Source organism: Camelus ferus, chromosome 3 (assembly GCF_009834535.1).
Source record: "Camelus ferus isolate YT-003-E chromosome 3, BCGSAC_Cfer_1.0, whole genome shotgun sequence".
NCBI lineage: Eukaryota > Metazoa > Chordata > Mammalia > Artiodactyla > Camelidae > Camelus > Camelus ferus.
Genome location: NC_045698.1, coordinates 84,186,290 through 84,199,040, shown reverse-complemented (window position 1 = coordinate 84,199,040; position 12,751 = coordinate 84,186,290). Strand labels below are relative to the sequence as shown.

Below are 12,751 nucleotides of genomic sequence, written 5' to 3'. Positions count from 1 at the left end.
TATAAATAAATGATATGAATTTCATTTTAGGTTAAAATCTTACAGCCATGTGTATGGTTGGTGGTTTTGCTTAATTGCCTTTTGTATTAACAAATTGTTTAGCAAATGCACATGACTTGAAACTTGTCTATGATGGATAAAAATCTAGCTGATGTTTTAAAAAGAAACCATTATACATGAATGGATCCTAACCTTTTGTCATCATTACCAACTACTTCCAAGAATGCAGAGCAGGCATTGTGAGAATAACCACTCTCAGTTTTGATTAGCATTTATAAGAAATATACATGAGCATATATATATCCAGGGGACACAACTCAAACTACAAATTAAATGAAGAGAAACATTGCTATCATAGTAATTCTTATTTAAACATGTGCCAGATTAACCTGCAAGCTGGTAACCTGAAAGGACAAATAGGCCCCAAACTGTGGGCAAGTGTTTTGGGGGGACAATTTGAAAGAGTATAACCCACAAAGACAATTCACCTTTAGGAGCGCTTGCAGGTAAAACAGATGTAGGCTTGTGGCTGGCAGTTTGCAGATGTGAGCTGTAGAGTATCAGTGATACTTGGAACCACCAATTTCCTGCTTTTCTCACCTGTTCAAGGCAAAATATGCTTTTGTTATTGGTGTAAAAGATGATTTCCTTCATCTCATCAGTGTTCAGTGTTATAGGTACTGCTCATTATTATTACCTCATTAACCAAAGACAGAGGAAGGCAGGTCTTTCCTTCTGCTAGAAAGCTTGACTGCCTTAAGTTACTCAGTTATTAATATTTCTAATTCTTGCCACAGATATTAGTAGGGAATTAACACAGAGGTTGAATAAATCACTTAAAGCATATATTAAGGAATTCTAACTTCACAACATACTCTACTCAAAGAGCCCCATACTAAAATACATATGGAAAATGTTATCTCTATGGTGGAGATTCACAATACACATTACCACCTTAAAGATTCAGAGAAGTCCTGCAGTAAAGAAATCACTTTATCCTTGTTAATCAGTGCTTCTCAAATTTGTTTTGCCGCAGAAGTCTTTTTTTAAAATAGCACTTGTTATCCTGTTAAACTTTTTTTTTTCTTGGAAAACTCCTAGATATGACATATTAAGTAATTCTCAATTCATAAAAATGAGATCATTTACAAATTAATTATGATCGTGATAGCATTTGAGCTGTAGGACACAGAGATACCTGAAACCCACCAATTTACTGCCTGCTTTGCTCCCTTACTAAAAACTGTGGGTTAAATAGGATTCTTTCAAAGGAAATGATTATTTCACTTTCTAAACCATGTTGTCTTTCAGAAGGAGATATAGATCTTTTCTGTTTGTCTGATAACTTGAAAGCTTTATATAGTGCTTATTAAAAATCTCTCTTCTCCTAGATATTAGTTGTTTTATAACATTAAGGATGAACCAGTCATTTTCTTCCTGGTTCATTCATTTTGTATAACTGAAATTATTATGTTACATAATAGCATAAATTAAGTAAATTTCAAGTAAATCTTAGTTACTTCTCAGATTGGGCAGGGAAAAACAAGATTTAAAATGAACGACTTGGAAGAATATATGTATGTAGTTACAATGTGCTGCCAATAATTTGGCATTTAACTATTGATAAGGCACCAACTTTGGAGACAGAAAAAATAGCCACAAACCAAAAGGTTAGCCATCAACACAAGTCCAAGAATATGCCTTTGCCACTTTTAGAAATATAATATTTTATTTTACATACCAAGTCAAATCAGAGTTCATGACACAACTATATATAACTGGGACTAAGGACAAATGTAATGACAGAACCTGGTTAAGAGATGACTTCTTTTAAAAATGAACCAATAATGTTGGATGTTTATTCACATATCTTTACTGAATTAATGCATACATTTGGACTCTGAAAAATTTGGAGCCAATGTTGCCAACCAGTCATTGGAAAACTAATGAATTATACCATTGTCATATAGCAAACCACTAGAATAAACAATTTTCAATTACTACAATGACATTTTTTTAGAGAAGATGGTTTTAGGAAAAAAAAATTTCTATAACACTTTCTAGTTGGGTTGCTGTTGGGGCATGGATACATAAACAATCTGGTGGTTGTGATCCCTTCAATTTTGTTTTAGGGCTGTCTGGTTTCTGGTAACAGAAATATATCTTAAGCTTGCTTAGTTCAAAGGGGAATTTATAGGCTTTTGTAGCCAAACAGAGGCAGAGCAAAAAGAGGGTTTGCCACCAGAGCAGATGGAACCAGGAAATCAAATACTATCAAGATCACATTCTTGCTGCCTTTTCTCTGTTTGATTGTTAACTTCATTTTCTTGGTTTAGTTTCTCCAAAAGGATGGAAATCTTGTCTGCAGATCTGGGTAGCCATCAACACAGCTTGTTGATCAGAAAGAAAATGGCATTAGCCTGTAACTCAACTGTGAAAAATCTAAGGGAAGGCATTTCATAGGCTTAGCCTAGGTCATGTGCCAATGCCAATTCCAGTCATTGTAGATACTACAACAGGTCCAGCTGAGTCAAGTGCTCTTCCTTATTAAATCACCAAAGTAAAGGAGATAAAGTCAAGTAAGAGAATGGCTGCTCCCATCCAAATCATGGGACTACATTCTGGCTTCATTAATGGATGTGAGGGGAAGTTGGGGGCATGGACAATGATAACTCCAGAGGAAGGGAGTGAGTTAGGATGGATATTGTCAATGAGAAGATTACTGGGAGCCAGAAAGCAAATTTATGTCCAGCAAAAAGATTAATAAAATCAACATACATGGGATCCAACTCATAACCTTTCTTTCCAAACTGTTCACCCACCTTGTTTTTTATTAAGTGAACCCCATATTCTCAGTATCTAAGGGCTGGCTATTCTCCCAGAAAGAAGTCATGCCACCTTGCTCTCCCTTTGAAGATTATTCACCTCCCCTATTGGTAAGTCTAAATGGCATGCTCACTCTCACCCTGCCTTCTGTTTCATGAAGCCTTGACTAGGGCATTTCAGGAGGGAAGCTCACCTTTACAAGAGTGAGAAGATCCTAGTTCTTTCTTATTCAACCAGTCACCTTGGAGTTGCAAAGGAAAAAAAAAAAAAAAGTAAATCCAAAGAAAAAAGAATACGAAAAAGAACCATTCTTTTAAGGCTTTGTTCCTCTACTTGCTACCCATAATACTATCCCTCTACCCTGTTATCCTGTTGTCTTTGACCAGCAGTGAGAAACTCCCTCAGGAAGGGGGATCTTAGAGAGAGGGCACCGCATCCTTTATTTCTATTAGCTACATTATACTTCTAACACATTTACAGTTCCTATAGAGTGGATACAATTCAGTCCGAGGGGAAGAAGGGAGAGAAAACCTCAGAGAAAAGCACAGCAAAATACTAGTGTTCTGGGAGAACTGCAGCCATAATGAGAGGCCTGGGTGAGAGTAACAAGCAGTCAGTTATACCCATCTCCCAATATTATCTTAGTATTCTCACCATTCATTGTAATCCACAGAGTGGAAAAATGGTTGATTCTGGGGTGAGGCAGGAGTGGTACACAGGTATGGCAACTCATCCCAGAGGTTTTTGAACCTGAGTCCAAGAGCATCAGTAACTGTATTAAATTTGCTTTGCAGATCTGAGATCTAAGTGGATGAGGTCAGAGGAATGGGATGGAAAACACATACATGGTGCAACTTCTTTACTAATTTAGGCAAACAGCTCTCTGGAAAGTGACAAAGCCAAGATATTCTCCAAGGCCCAGGCTGACCAGAGATGCCTCTTAGTCCACAGGGAGTTATTCTCTTTCAGAGTCTGAGAAGGCTTATCAGGAGCTAGGCACACAGAGCTTTATTTCCTGCCCCCTTCTCCCCAGTTTTCTGAAAGAAATACTTCTGAGTATTAGAGACATGGAAAAAAATGACATATTCTCGTTTTCTCTGGCCTCATGTACAGGATTTCACAATTTAGCAACAGGGGGTCCTCTAAGATTCTTTCTCTCTCAGTGATCAACAAGAGGCCAATATGAGGGCTTTAAACCTCAAACACTGGTCTCATTTGAATTTGCTTAGAAAAAAATCTAAAAGTTACACTTTGAGCTATCAGAATATAGTTCCCTTTTTATCATTTTTTCTCCATCTTGCTATTATGTGTGAAAAAACATTTTCACATACTTTTTTTTTTTAACAGACTACTTACTGTCTCATAGAATTTTCCACATTGTAGAGTTTGCAGATTGTATCCTGGTGGTGCCATTTAATTCATTCTTCTGTTCCTTGTATTTCCTATGGAAAGTCAGACCTAGAGGCTTGACCAGATGTAGGTTAGGTTTGATTTGGGGGAGCAAGAAGACTTGCTAGATGATGGTGTCCTTCATAACTGCATCATATGAGGAAGCCCAGGATGTCTCTACTGTCTACTTTTTTGTGATGTTAAGAATGATCAGTGGGTTCAGTGTTGTCAGACTGATCCATCTGCTATAAAAGATTTTCACCTACATACTTCACTAGCCATTAATGATCACTGCTAGATCCATTATCACATTTTCAAAATCAGTGATTTTTTTTAAAGAACTGTGAGTATTCCATAACAGTGTATATACTTTTACATTTGAACTGAACTATTTGTTTTTTCCATTAATGTGTTTTATTAAATTAAGTAACATTTAACATGATAACTGATCTTATTTTTTTTTCCTTTTAGTAATTTGAGATAGTTTTGGAACCTTACAAAAGACATTCAAGGTACTGTGCTCTTTCACAAGAAAAGACAAAACGTTGTTTTTGGAGCTGTTTTTGTCATGTGCCTGTATATTTTTCTCCCATTATTGTCAAATGTAATTTTAACCTTACACAAATGATCTGTTGATTTGAAATATCATGGGAAAACTTTGACCTAGAACATTTTCAAAGAGGTTAGTTACTGGAAATACAAGAAAGCTAAGGACATTTGGCAAGGTGGGTTATATTACATGCTTCAAAACTCTACACAAGTACATAGTTTTCTCCTTAGATTTTTCAGTTTTCAATTTGGTCTCTCAATTTCCTGTAAACTAAATTTCAAAAACCCTAAGTGACGTTCAAGGCCTTCCTTTATCTGGCCCTAACCCCCTCCTTTATCAGTTTCATACTGACCACTGCTGTGCAGTCTCTCCTCTGACCAAACTAGACAACTGACTACCCCCTGTGGCTTCTTGTCTCCTCAGGGGTAAAGTACCGCCCTGGGAACACACAGGGACTTTACTTTTCTATCTCTTAAGGTATTTTTTTCTTTTTTATGCATTCACATCTATGAACCCTCTCTTTCTAGACTTGTAGTGGACACTACTCTTTCTTGTGTAATGCCTTGCCTTCCTACTATTTAAAAGAAATTATTACCTTGATTCTTTTTGGGAGAATACTCCCCACATATGGCATTGTTAATCACTGTATCCAATAGCAAGCAGGAGATAGTGCCAGGCCCCAAGCTAGATGAATTAAAGAACACCCTCCCCCTAAAATTTTAAATATTAGTAGTGATTAAAAAATTGATAATGGTTAGAAACAATTAACTCAGATGAATTTCTCCAGAACTAATAGCTAATATTTACTGAGTTCTCTAGTCATCAAACCATAAGAAAAGAGAACAAAAAGAAGAAAGAGAAAAAAAAAAGTCCTACAGAAGATTGCTTTGGCAGTTTGGGGGTCTCTTACAGTTCCATATAAATTTTGGAATTGTTTGTTCTAGTTCTGTGAAAAATGTCGTGAGTATTTTGACAGGGAATGTTTATATGAGTTAAAAAATTCTGGTTTTTGAAGTGAAAAAAAAGGAAAATGAATGAAGGGCCATGAATGGCAAGGTATCCTTTTTTGTGGGTGAGTTGTATTCCATTACATATATATGCTGCATCTTCTTTATTCATCTATTGATGTGCATTTAGGATGTTTCCATATCTTGGCAATTATAAATAATGTTGCTGTTAATAGCAGGGTGTATGTATCTTTTTGAATTAATTCTTATTTTGTGGTTGGCTTTATTCCTTTGATAACTATGTAAGTTTAAAAAGCTAAAGCTCTAAACCTTCTTAGAAACAATGAACAGTACATATATGTAAATTTAAAAAATATGTGCGTATATTTTATATATGTATTTACATGCAATATATTGTACATGTGCAGTCAAACTGTAACAGTTCTACCTAATAAAACCGAAAAATGAAAAAATTAAATAAAATAAGGCAGTGGAAGAACCAATTTTAATTTTATTTCTTCCTTTCCAGTTAGCTATATCTATCATTTTATTTCTAACTTCACTGGCCTCAACTTTCAGAACAATGTTAAGTGAAAATATAATAACAATAATAAAGACAACCATCCTGGTTATGTTTCTAATTTCCAATATTTCTCCATTTAATGCAATACTGGTTATTAAAGATACCCATTTTCACAATGAGAAGTTATCCTTCTATTCCTACATTTTTAACTGTTTTGTTTAGAAATGGGTAGATTAATGAATCTCTTGGTCTTTAATGGGATAAAAAAAATTGTTTTAATTGATCTTACTGGACTGATATATTTAGTCAAATTCGGTTCCTAAAATTTAATTAACCATGGTAATGCTGGACAACATTAAAAAATACAGAGAATTTAGCTTGCAGTATTATTTGACATTTTCCCATTCACGTTTATAAATGATTCAGCTCCTCCCACTCCCCATTATATAATCTTGTTAGGTTTAGCATCAAGATTATCCAAGCTTCAGAAAAATATGGCAGCATGATGTAGTTGTTGACAACACAGGCTATCTAAGCTCACATGCTAGCCTCACCACTTATGGCTGTGTGACCTTCAACAAGTCCCCTGATCAACAAATATTAGGGTGACAGAATAGAATGTAAATTCCATCAATCGTCATAAGGTGGAAATGGTATAAATAACAAACATTGAGAAAGGAAGGAAAAGAAAAGAAAAATTTGCTACTTCTTCATATTTTTATAGCTGAGTCAAAAGCAGATAAATATATCCATCTGCTCATTCCTAGCATATATTAATTTAATCATCACTCAGAATATACTGTCCAAGGCAAGGGTCAACAAATACGGACCACTGACTAAATCAAACACACCTCCTGTTTTTGTAGATAAAGTTTACTAAAATACAGGCACACCCATTTGCTCACATATTATCTATGGCTGATTTTTATGCTATAACACGAGTCAGGTAGCCACCGGAGATCTCATGGGTTGCAAAGCCTAGAGTATTTACTGTCTCACTTGTTAAACAAAGTGTTTGCAGACTCAGGTTCTAAAGCAATAGACTATTAAGTGTGTGTGTGTGTGCAATTATAGTGATAAGGATAGCCTTTATTAAAAAATGCAAATATTTAATATTTATAAAAGTATCATGGACACACCTAAGTTGCCTAGAAAGAATGACAATGTGACTGACAGCTGACTTCTCAATAGAAACAAAATCAGGAAACAATAAAATATTTTCATAGAAATGGAAGAAAATAATATTAACCAAGATTAGTTACACTACTAGAATGTCGTTTAAGAATGAGACTAAAATAAAGACATCATTCTAACAGACAAAAACTAAGAGGGCTTACCACTAACAGATCTTCACTGCACAATGCTGAAAAATATGTACTTAGGAAAGTAGGAAAATGATACCAGAAAGAAGGCTGGAGACAAAGAAAATGAATGAAAAAAGAAATTGGTAAACATGTGAGTAAATCTATATAAATACTAACTGTATAAAGCAGTAATGATAATGTCTAATTTGGAGATAAAAGTAAAAGGCAGAACTAAAATATCTAACACAAATGCATGCAAGATAAAAAAGTGACCAAAGAGTTAGGAAGCTTATGTATTGTTTGGTAGGCTGGTAAGAGTTACTAAGGTTAACTTAAGTTCCAAACTTGTAAAGGTAATTCTAACAATCAAGAGATTACATTGTTTAGCTCTGCAAATAAAATATACCTAATGGATGAAATGATTATTTTTTAACAAAATTTTAAATTAAGTTCAGGTGAAAATCTAAACAGATAAATTAACACAAGAAAAAAAAAGAGAAAGTTGTCAAAATGCACCAGGCAGGCAGAAATTTTTTTTTTCAGGATTATTCCACTAAATCTTTAAAGAGCAAAAGAGGAACACTTTGTAATTTTCATAAATGCTTAAAAAGCATGTGATAAAACTCAACATCCATCCTTGATTTGTAAAAAACACACCTTGGTAAGAGGAATAGATCATAACTTCATAAAATGTATCTATTTAAATCTAAAAGTCAACTTCATGCTTAGGTGGAAGCACTAGAAGCATCCTCACTAATGTCAGGAGCAGACAAGGGTGTCTGCTTTCAGTATTACCATTTTATGTTGTACTGAAGGTACTAGCCATTCTACTCAGGTAGGAGAAACAGAGTTACAAAAATTAGAAGCAAGTAAAATGACCATTATCTTAAGAAGATAGAATTCTGAACCACTGCTACCACCCAGGTCCAAGCCACCTTCTCTCTTACCTGGATTATTCTAATGGCCTCCAAACTGGCAGCTGCAGGTATTTCAACTATATGAGTCATTGATATACGGAAAAAACTTGTATATATCCATGAATATTTATTCAAAATAATATTTATTCAAATATTTATCAAATATGTATTTTAAAAACAAATATTTAACTGAGTATCTACTATGTACTTCTGTGAATGTCACAGAAGAAAAATCAAATAAAGAGGGAGGAATAACCAGTTGATGTATTCTAAGGGAAATCAGAGATGTCTCCCTAATAAGCTGACATTTGAACAGAGACCTGCAAAAGTGAGAGAGGGAGGCCTGCAGATATCGAAGTGGAGAATATAAATTCAAGCACTAAAGTAAGAAAATTCTACACATTGATAATATAATTACCGTGCTTACCAATCTTTAAAAATTTCATAGGGCCTGCAGATCTCTCCTTTATCACAGGTGGTGCCTATGATTAAAAAAAAAAGTTCAGAACTAGTTCACACCTATTTCAGACATAAGCTAAACTGGTTGTTGTTGGTGTATGTGAAGACTATGAACTTCTGTCCATAACAGAGCTAAGCTAAACACTGAATAGTCATACCATGTTTAGTTTAAAAACAAACACAAATAACCCTCCTCCATTCATTGACCCTCTAAGTTTTGGCTGTCTTTACTGAAAAACATCCTTTTAATTATATCCTGAAAACAGCATGGAGAACGACTCCCTTTCAAAACAACTTTTTCCCTGAAGAGAAACACATGTTCCAAGTACAAACAACATTCCAGTATCCAACTTAAGGCTACATAATTTCTGCACAATGATGTCATACTTAGGCTACTGAACTTGCTCCTGTTCGTATCATTTCTTCTACAATTCTATAATGTAGGCCCACTCATGGAAGCAGACTTGCCAAGAAAATTCTGAAAAAAAAAAAATAAATAAAGACTGAGGAGTAAATCAGGCTACTGGGTGTCTAAATAAAATACAAAGCTATTCTAATTTAAAATATTACATTTTATCAGAGAAACAGATAAGCAGAAAAAAGAGCAAGTCCTAGGAACGTTGCTGTGATTACATGGTGACATTTCAAATCAACAGAGAAAGGATGACCCAACTACTCAAAAAAGCATTAGAACAATATTCATTTTGGAAAAACTAGTTTAGATCCCAACCACACATCATATATGTATTAGAATAATCCTTAGCTGCAGTAACAGATAAACACCCTAAATCTCAATGACTTAACCAAATACTTAGTTATTTCTTGCTCATGTGAAGTTCAATAGGTGGCTGGATAGGGTTGGGGGGATCTGTTCCGTGCAACCATGCAGAGACCCTGGCTGATAGAAACTTCACCATCTTCAAAATCTGTCTTGGAAAGTTGCCCAGGATGTCAACATCTAGCTGGAAAACAAGGAAATAAATGTGAAAGATTGCTTGGAAAGTTTTTTGGGGCAGGGAAAACCATGTAATCACTTTTACCCATATTCTCTTGTTGAGCATGTGCCAACTTCAAGGAGGCTCGGAAGTGTAATTTAGCCAGGTACTCAAGAAAAAGAAGGCAGATTAAGTGAACACTTAGCCAGTTTCCAACACAGTACATCCTTCTGGTTACCAGGAATCCTACCACACAGAGCACACTCCCTCCTTCCCCAAGTGAGACAATCCAAAATTCCATCCAGTTACTGCAACCAGCTCAAAGTCCAAGATCTCTGAATGATGTATGGTTCTTTCCATCAGTTCTAGATATGGCCACTTAAGTTCCAGTGACATTTGCACTAAGAACACAAGTTATGGAAATCTCTCTACTGCCAACAAGCCCAACTTACCATGGTAAAACATGGACAGGAGATTTGTAATAAAAATTGCCATCTGGTAAAGGGAAGATGGGAGACACACAGAAGGCCCTAGTCTACAGTCGCTACGATACCCTTCTGGCAGGCATTTTGAGGTCCCTCTTATCTAGCAATGGGACATTTTCTTGATTTCAATTTTGCTATCTGGAAGGAACTACTTATTCAATGTTCTTCATAGCTGTGGATTTACCCTTTTGGAGGTTTTTTTTGGTCCATTATTGCATTTTAAAAAATGATGAAGATTGTGCCTTTCTTGGGGGCCTTTACAGTTTTGCAACCCATCTCTTCCTTGAGCAAGTTTGGGAGCCCCAAAATATTTTTAATGATAGAACATTCAGAGGCTGCTGAAGGCTTGCAATTTCTTTGGCATTACAGGTAAGCAGAATAGGTTTTTTTTTTTTTTTCCAGAATAGGTTTTTGATGCTAATAGCATCCCCCTAAGTTCCTTCCTAAATATAATTCTCAAGCTTGCCTTATTTTTTTCCCCTTCTTTGCCAACATGGCTTAAAGCTATCATGTTTAGGAGGAAATGCCACATCTTTCTTTACTCAAGTCTGTGCTGGAGCTAGAAGTCTTAGTGAATATTAATCTCTTATTATTTGGGTCTAGTATCCTGGCTTTTCTGTGCTTTTACTTTTTGGTCTTTTCTTTTTACAAACTAACAAATTATTGCTACATCCCATTTCTTTTTTTCTATCACCTTAGTAAATGCAGACAGTAACAATCAACACTCACTACCAGCATTCCTTTCTCCAGCCTCTTTCCTTAGAGCTGAGGTCATTAAACACGTGGTCCACCTGTAATTGTAAATGACTGTTTAAAAAATTGTTTTGTCACTGCATGTATAAATCTCATTTTCTGGATAGCCCTGGATATTAATTTCCATCTTGACTGTCTGTTGGACCAATGCCAAGTGTTTTGGATTTTTGTTACAGTAGCATCCTTCTTCTAGCAATAATTTCTGCATCAGAATAATGACACCTGTACTGTTCAAAAAAATCCCAAAGTCTCTTCGGTTTAACATAGATATTTGTCTGATTGTAAGTTAAGTCCAATTGGCTTAAATGGAGAGAAGGTGGGTGGATAACTGATTTTTAGTTATTTAGGTTCCCCACGCTGATGGTCATTCCTTCATCTTAAAAAAAGGGCCTTCTAATGTCTCCCTGGGAATTGACATCCAGGTAAGGGACAAAAGAAGGTAGAGGATAAAAGGGGATATCATGGCTCAAATTTGGAAATGGTTTACATGATTTTCATTAATATTTACTATGCAATTCTTAAGTAACATGACCCCAACCTAATTTCAAGAGATGCTAAGAAATGTAGATTCATTGTATACTAGTTGGCATGAGAAAGCAGTTTGCCAATCTCCTTCAGAATACACATGGGTAAATTCCAGAGAGATTAAAGCCTATAGGTAAACATAAACCTATAAAAGTACTACAGGAAAATATAGTAGATTTAGGGATGTCAAGAACTCTAAAGGGTGAGAGTTCCATGGGCCTATACTGGGCACTCAGGAAAAAGAAGGGGGACCAAAAAAAGGTAAGATAAAACTTCCCTAGATGGTGCAGGCCTGAAAGAGGAGAGGCTACTGCTACAGGAAGGACACGGATACCAACCAGGATCCTTCCTTCCTATTGAGAAAAAAGCCTTAAGCCACGGTAAGGTCATCAAACACACTGTTAATCAGGGTACAGATAAAAACTCACTGTGGCTTGGGAAGGGCAATAGGAAAGAAAACCCAAAAACCTCTGTATCCTTGGGAAGGGTCAAGAATCTATCCGGTACCCAGACTACCAGATACATCTCCTAACTTGGGAAGGAGTGAGAAGCTACCAAACAAGATTCAGCATGGACACAACGAAGAGTTTAGCTGCTACAAGGAAGAAGGGCAAAATCTCTGAGAAAGTCATAATCCCAAGATCCAGCCATGGTCTTTAACTATGAAAACCACAGAAAAAGTTTTAAAGTATGAAAACCACAGAAAAAATTTTAAACATCAAGAGCTCAAATAATTCATTCCATGAGTCCTTTTTTGAAGAATCTACTAGAAAATGAACTTCATCCAAACAAAAGATGACTGGAAAAACTTTTGCAATTCAGCTTTAATATATGTAATTGCAAGTCTAAGACTAAAACTAAAGTGGGGATAAGGGTAGATGAATATGTTGTATAATAATGCTCTGTGTTATGTGATGTATGGTTGAATGAAGTAAAAATAATGCAACTAAAAATGGGAAGAGAATGCAAGTGGAAGGAGGAAAGAAGAATAAACTCTCTAGCTGTGGTCTAGGCAAGAGTTAAAGTTAAGGAATGTCATTAAAAATGGACAATACAGATGGTGAATTAAAAAATAAGGGACTAAAGGCATTAAAAAGGGTATAAGCACAAAGATAACGACTAGAACAGAAATACTAAC

The 12,751-nt window shown here is 35.5% G+C and overlaps 1 protein-coding gene across 1 annotated transcript in view; it reads right to left on the bottom strand.

The window, feature by feature from the left end:
- Nucleotides 1-78: 78 nt before the first annotated feature.
- SRFBP1 (serum response factor binding protein 1) overlaps nt 79-12,751 on the bottom strand; it is a 71,174-nt gene continuing 58,501 nt past the window's right edge. The window contains exons 9-14 of the transcript XR_004318668.1: nt 9,727-9,877; nt 9,303-9,393; nt 8,884-8,938; nt 4,183-4,268; nt 3,020-3,067; nt 79-600 (exon numbers count right to left, since the gene is read on the bottom strand). The gene's annotated coding sequence lies outside the window, so the exon portion shown is untranslated. The remainder of the gene's footprint in view (nt 601-3,019; nt 3,068-4,182; nt 4,269-8,883; nt 8,939-9,302; nt 9,394-9,726; nt 9,878-12,751) is intronic.